This window comes from Amia ocellicauda, chromosome 16 (genome assembly GCF_036373705.1).
Source record: "Amia ocellicauda isolate fAmiCal2 chromosome 16, fAmiCal2.hap1, whole genome shotgun sequence".
In the NCBI taxonomy this organism is placed as follows: Eukaryota; Metazoa; Chordata; class Actinopteri; order Amiiformes; family Amiidae; genus Amia; species Amia ocellicauda.
In genome coordinates, this window is record NC_089865.1 from 25186499 (window position 1) to 25193611 (window position 7113).

Sequence of the window (7113 nt, forward strand, 5' to 3'; positions counted from 1 at the left end):
TTGAGAACCACCATTGATATATGTGACCTAGGCCAGTGGTTCTCAAACTGTCTTGGAGTACCACCTACCCTGCTGGTTTTTGTTCCAACCAAGCTCTCAATTACTTAATCGAACCCTAAATTTAAGTAATTTGATTACATTTGACTTAAATTGTGTAACTGATACAAAGTTGCTTCCTTAATAAGATAGTAATTTCTGTCATACAATGTTATACTTAACTTAAAACCAATACTGCCAGATTTATCAAAAGGCTCTGATTTAAGACATTATTAGTTCAATTAAGGGTTCAATTAAATAATTGAGAGCTGAGTTGGAACAAAAACCAGCAGGGTAGGTGGTAAGCCAGGACAGATTTGAGGACCACTGACCTCGGCCATATTCAAAACCACTACTACCATACTACACTATTATTATTTTATTATTATTTATTTCCAGGGATACTTACAAAATATAAGAGCAATACAAAGTGCAATAATACAGTGCAGTTCAAGGCATAATACATTTTACAAATTCCAATTCCAAAGATATAATACATATATAAGGTCTTACATCCTAGTGAAGTAAAGCAAGAAGTATTACAAAACGTTTTATAAGTGCTATCTTACAGGAGAGTAAATTACAAAATTACAAGTACTGTCTGAAAAGATGTGTCTTGAGTAAACCCCAGATGGAGGTCAGAGACTCGGCTGTTTTGACTTCAGTAGGAAGGTCGTTCCACCACTTAGGGGCCAGGGATGAAAAGGAGTGGCTTTGGAGGAAGGGGAGTGGAGAGGAGGCACAGTTTCAGTAGTGTGTAGTATGCATATTGGACATAGTATTTGAATTTGTAGTATGGTAAAAGTACCCAGATGGCTTGCTACATTCGCCAAAATATGCAGTTAACAACCAGAGCTCACTGAATACTGCATCCCATCATGCTTCACATTCGGCTGACGTTTCATGTCATGTGAGGTCACATGATATATGTTGTACACTAAATCATTCACCTTCATACTGCGTCCTGTACTATTTACTAGTCAGAAAATCAGTATGTAGCATGCAGATGTACTTATGCAGTATGTAGTATGGTAGTATACAGTTTCGAATACAGCCATATAGTACACTGAATCATTCCTCTTCATACTGCGTACTGTACTACTTACTCGTCAGAAGATAAGTATGTAGCATGTACTTATGCAGTATGCAGTATGTAGTAGGGTAGTATGCGGTTTCGAATACAGCCCCATTCAATTTGTTCCCTCGAAACGCACTTTACAGCGGACCATATTGGAAGATCCAAGGTTTTAGGGGGACCCCTTTCTGTAACACCGGAAGGAAGTAGTTACTGTGCATATCAACGCCGGGTGATATTTTTAAACAGACTGGTAGGTAAACTCTTCCTGTAGCATATGAAGTGCAATTTTTGTTTGCACATGTTCGATCAAGTACAGCACTTTTGAGCACACTTAAATGGGAGAGTAAATATAATGTATTTTCCCTGCTATTTCTTGTTCACTATTATAATCTAATCTATCTAATCTGATCACAGGTTTAGCATTTTTTGTTCATGTATTTCCAGACTACAGATGCAACAGGTTACAGTGAATGTTGTCTTGTAATTTAAATGGTAGCTCAACCCCTTAAACGGATACTGTTCGTTAAGGTGGCCGAAATAAACCAAATGATTAAAAAATCATCTACAATTATAATCTACACGGAGAGCGATGATACTTTAGTTATTATTTTATTGTCTTATTTTGACTGCATTAAACAATAGGAAGAAATAAATCACATTGATAAAAGTGAACTGCGAGTTGACTCAACGCTATGGGAAACGAGAAGGTGACCATGAAACAAGTATATTTAATCGTATAAGGACATCAATAAATAAATGTATAGGAAATGCATATTTATTTAATAAAATTACTGTTTTTAATTCGGAGTTTTTGCTTTTATCCCATTAATGTGATTGATGTAGGTGCTTATAACAAAGAAAAGTCCTGATCAAGATCAACAGTGGATAAGACTGTAGTAGTAAGTGTCATAGATGTAATTATGTAGAAGAATTTGAAGAATTTGGAGAATTAGGGCTAGACCAAATCCCAACTTTGACCTGCCCATGAATCGCAAAGTAAAACCTGTACCCTGAAGCCACACATTACTACTTAAAAGTCAAAATGCAATAGGGTTAAAAGTTTGTAGTTTGTGAATCATGGATGGGTCAATGTCTTGATTCAGTCTAGTCCTAAGTATCTGTGAATGCATACATGTATGGGTGCATAAATGCAGCTCGAATGGTGCGGCAACGACTACCCAGAGATTGCTGAAATCAATCTTCCTGCAATTTCCACAGTATCACCAGACTGAAAAAGAAGGAAGGACTGGAAGTGGGAGATTTAAGAACAATCACTTTTTGATACATGTATGTTTATACTACAAATAACAAAGAAAATTCCTTCATATCCAACATTTTCTTACACATCTTTTCAGAAAGACATGATATTGTGGTGATTATACATTGCAAGATCTTGGGTCCCCATTTGACATTGTCAAAGTCCAATCCTTCAGGAAATTGGTTATTTGCTAGTTAACTAACCTCAGATGGTATGAACACAACACACACTGTGGCCTTGGAGGACAGGATTTGAAGAGCACTGACATACTCTAGTACATTTGTCTCCTCCTCTGCAGCCAGATCCCCCCTTCTCACTAGGCTGCAGGTTCAAAGATGAAGAGAGACAGATATCAGGAGTGTACAGAACAGCTGAGTGGGCTAGTGGATCTGGGAGGGGTGGCTGTTCAGTGGTGTCAGGTGAAGAAGGAGATGACTAAAAATGAGGAGTTGGCTGCCTTCCTCATTGACCTGTACCGGTAACTGGAGACTGTCATGCATTCCTGGTCCTGGAGAGTCCCAGTCCAGTAGGGTTTGCAGGTCACACTTAAATCATACATTTGTAAAGACTTGAAACCATTTAATTCTGATCAATTAAGTGGGTTTGGCTGCAAATTCAATAATTAAGTGAACATTTGGAACAAACCCCTAAATACCATTCAACCTTCAAGGACCACAGTTCCCTTAATTGAACAAGTTACTTGAGTAATTAATCAATTATTAACCTGTTTTCCCAGTGTTCACAAAAAGATGATTTAATGTGACATAGATATATATAATTTGTGTAAGGGTGACATACAAATCCTACTGGATTGGGATTCTCTTGTATATAATTTGGGTCTTTCTAGGAACAGGATTGGACATTCCTGCCTTATTTAAACCAATAAGGTTTCTTATGAAATCATTGTAACTGTTTTCTGCTCCCAGGAAGTGGTGTAGGACAATGTCCCAAAGCACAGCTCCAAACTATGCAAGAACTATTTAGGGAAGAAGCAGTCAGCTGGTATTCTGTCTATAATGGAGTGGCCAGCACAGGCACTGGATCTCAACCCTATTGAGCAGTTGTGGGAGCAGCTTGACCATATGGTACATAAGAAGTGCCCATCAAGCCAATCCAATTTGTGGGAGGTGCTTCTGCTTCAGGAAGCATAGGGTGAAATCTCTTCAGATTACCTCAACAAACTGACAACTAGAATGCCAAAGGTCTGCAAGGCTGTAATTGCTGCAAATGCAGGATTCTTTGACTAAAGCTAAGTTTTAAGGCAGGGCTCTAGAGTGCGAGCGTTTTTCTTGCATTTGCGAGTAAAGATAATGTTGTGTGAATGTGAAATACAATTTGGGCGCACAGTGCGAATACAATATTTGAACTCTATAAGGAAATACTACATTGACATGATACGATATTTTACACTAATCGTTATTACGGTAGAAAATGTGGGAAATGTAGTTCGGTTGTGGATTGTCGCAATTAACCGAGAAGGCAACGAAAACTACAAGTCCATTGAATTACGTTCATGACCCAGTGTTGCAGTGGTTCATTTGGCACGATATCCAATCACCTACTAGATGGCGTTAGCCGCCTCGTCATTAAAACACACTTACACATACAATAGTTACTCAGGGACAGCGGAGCTGCAACAACTTACCGATAATGTCGATTATTAAAATCTACTAGAATCTTAATTAAACAATATCAAATGAGCAAGAGTGCGATATGACTCTATATCAGCACTGCTGTGATTTGGCTGTAGGTAATCACAGCAGTGCTGATACAGGGCCATATCGCACGATTGCGAGTGTGATATTGCTTACATATAACAGTTCAACAAACAAGAAAATAAAAAAGAGAGAAAAAAACGTAGGACTGTCATTAAAAAATGCACTTGTGTATGGAACTACATTCTTACGCCACAGAGCAGGAAGTGCTGTTGCAGTTCAAACGATGCGCATTCTAAAACGTCGTGTGTGAGTGAGAGAGAGAAGAAAGCGAGAGCATGTGTGGTTACCAGTGTGTGCCGTGACTCATATACAGTTCAATAAACAAAGAAGCTAATATAAATGACATTTTAAAAAAAATGTAGTTTGATAGTTATTTAATTCTTTATCCATCGATGAAAAAGAAGTTAACAACTGGCATTTTAGACGCAATATGGTCAGATATTTATTTTATTTTTCATATAGGCTATATATTTTCCATCCTTCAATAAACAAAAAGTTATCAGTTTATCTCATAAACAATATGTTCTGATAAGTATTATCGTTTTCATTTCTATTTTTCATTCAACAAGGAAAATTGTTTCGAAAGCATTAGAAAAGCAACAAACATGCTCGCAGCTGGTGACTATGGAATGGCATTTGAGTCAATATTAAATAAATATATAGATAAATATGGCTATGAAATAAATAAATAAATTAGGCAATATATAAATAAATAGTATTTTTTATTATGTTTTTCATAATGGCACATTTCAGTATTTCAAGGCACTTTTATTTTTTAATGGCACATTTCAGTATTTCATGGCACTATTTCATAATGGCACATTTCCATTTGGTATATTAAAATGAATTGGCGTGGTTTCTCACAGATTCAGACCAAAGCAGCAGCACATCGAGTCTGTATCGCTGCTGTGTGGACAATATGGAGGACAGCGGAGGCTCGACACGCCCTGCTGTTCTTAGCACATCAAACTGTGGTGGCGCCGAATACAACACAGACGACATTCATTACAACATTATTTGTACTTAGAAATTAAAGAGAATCATGCTGTAGTGCCGTGATATTTACGGGAGAGTCTAAAAGGCCTAACGCTGTAAAAAAGTTTAATGTGCTTTACACATGACCATTACTTTTCTAACTGTGTATGTTTACATTTGGAAACTTCCTAATGCCATCAATAAAGTTTAAGTAACATTAACAGTACGAGTATGACTTTAAGCGCTGCATATATGTGAATATCGCTTAAGGTGGTTAACTACTTAAAACGTAACCACGTGTTAATCCCTATTGTAACCAAGGAGAAGTGTGCGTAATGTTAAATGCGGTGAATGTGGAAATTGCTTAACGTTGTTTACTAACCAATTGGATCCTAACTGTTCTTATGATAAGACCCACACCTACCAGTCCTGTACAAAAGAGCAGGCACTTAACTGAACACAATCAATATCAAATGCACATTACATATGCAGTACGAAGTGCGCAGAACATTGGTCAAACATTGATGAAAGGGCTACAAGTGTCTACGTGTCTCAGTTCATAAGCTACATGAAAGTAGCTTTGGAATTTTCTCTCACACAGTTATATACTTATATATGTGTGTTTATGGGTTTTTGTATTTCAAATCATTTGAAAATTTAAATGTATTTAATTGATAAAAGTACCAAAATAAACTATAAAATGTGAACTGACTGGCTGCTGTCTCACAGCGCAGCTCCCGCCCGACTAACGTCGCGGGGCTACATACTCGTGAGAGCGTTACTATAGGGTGCTGTTCTCCAAATGTGTCAATGTCATTTTCCTTCAATAAAAGTGTTTTTGTTACCTGTGGTTCTGTCTTTGAGCCTCAATTCCCGGCCACCCCATCACTCACACTTTTGTGGGGCTTCTTCTATTAATTCAGCATTGAATACTTTTTCAACAGTAGTTGGTACATCTGTTAGCCTTGTATTTATTAAGGAGGTGAACTCATTGGTAGAAGTCACTACTGTATTGCCACACTTGCCACAAGTATTAACATGTCTTGCTTGTACCTGTGTACAGAAGTCGGTAGTATTTACCCATTTTTTTAATTGTAAAATTAAATCAGTAGGATCATTCTCTCCGTTAAACTCAGGGTGATGAATCTTCTTGTTTAAAAAGTCTTAACCTTAAATCAGACCAAATCAGAATAACAGGAGAAAGTAACCAAACAACTTCTCCAAAAGTCATGGACCATAATATGCATTAGGTAATGAAGATGTGTGTCAGCAGTTGCCTTTGTTTTTTGTTTATTCTTCTCCCCACTACTGTGGAGAAATTTATTTAATTTTGACTTCTATTTCATATTACAATAATGTCCTTATTTTACAGTCAAAAAGTCAGTTTTTACCGTTATGCCCGGGCACCACTAGCTGCCTGGAATTGCACAAATACACCAGCCAGCAGTGAAAACGTGTATTTTACACAATATTTATATATTACATTTATAATGGAATACAAATATAACTAAACAGAACAAGTAGATATGTACACTGCACCGCAAATTATGGTTAAAAAGCAACTTAATCCATATACTTTTATTTTAATGCGCGTTCGCCGTCGTTCATCCCTCCTCGACTACCAAAGCGCAGGTCGCGTTGTGTTGCCAGCAGCTCCTGCTCACGTCACACAGGGATCCTGCCCCAGCGCCTGCGCAGTGCCTCCACACCGTCACTCCCGGTGCCAAGAGAATCAGCCGAAATCAAATCAAATCGCATCCCCCGCCCTATGCTAATCGGTGTTGTGAAACTACTGAAACATACATTATGAAAATAATAACTGAAGAAAACGTAATTAGATGGATGTTATCAAGGGAGTATATACTATGTATTGTGGACTGATCAAGTTTATGTGTAAAGACTTTGACATTTAACGTTTTAGCTAACTTTTAACTGCTGTAAAACTTTGCTATCCACCTGTCTCCTGTCGTATCGATTTTCTGGTGGAAAATATACCACTCATGCTCCGTTTCTCCCATCTCTTTGTATATCATATTGCTACACCAGAT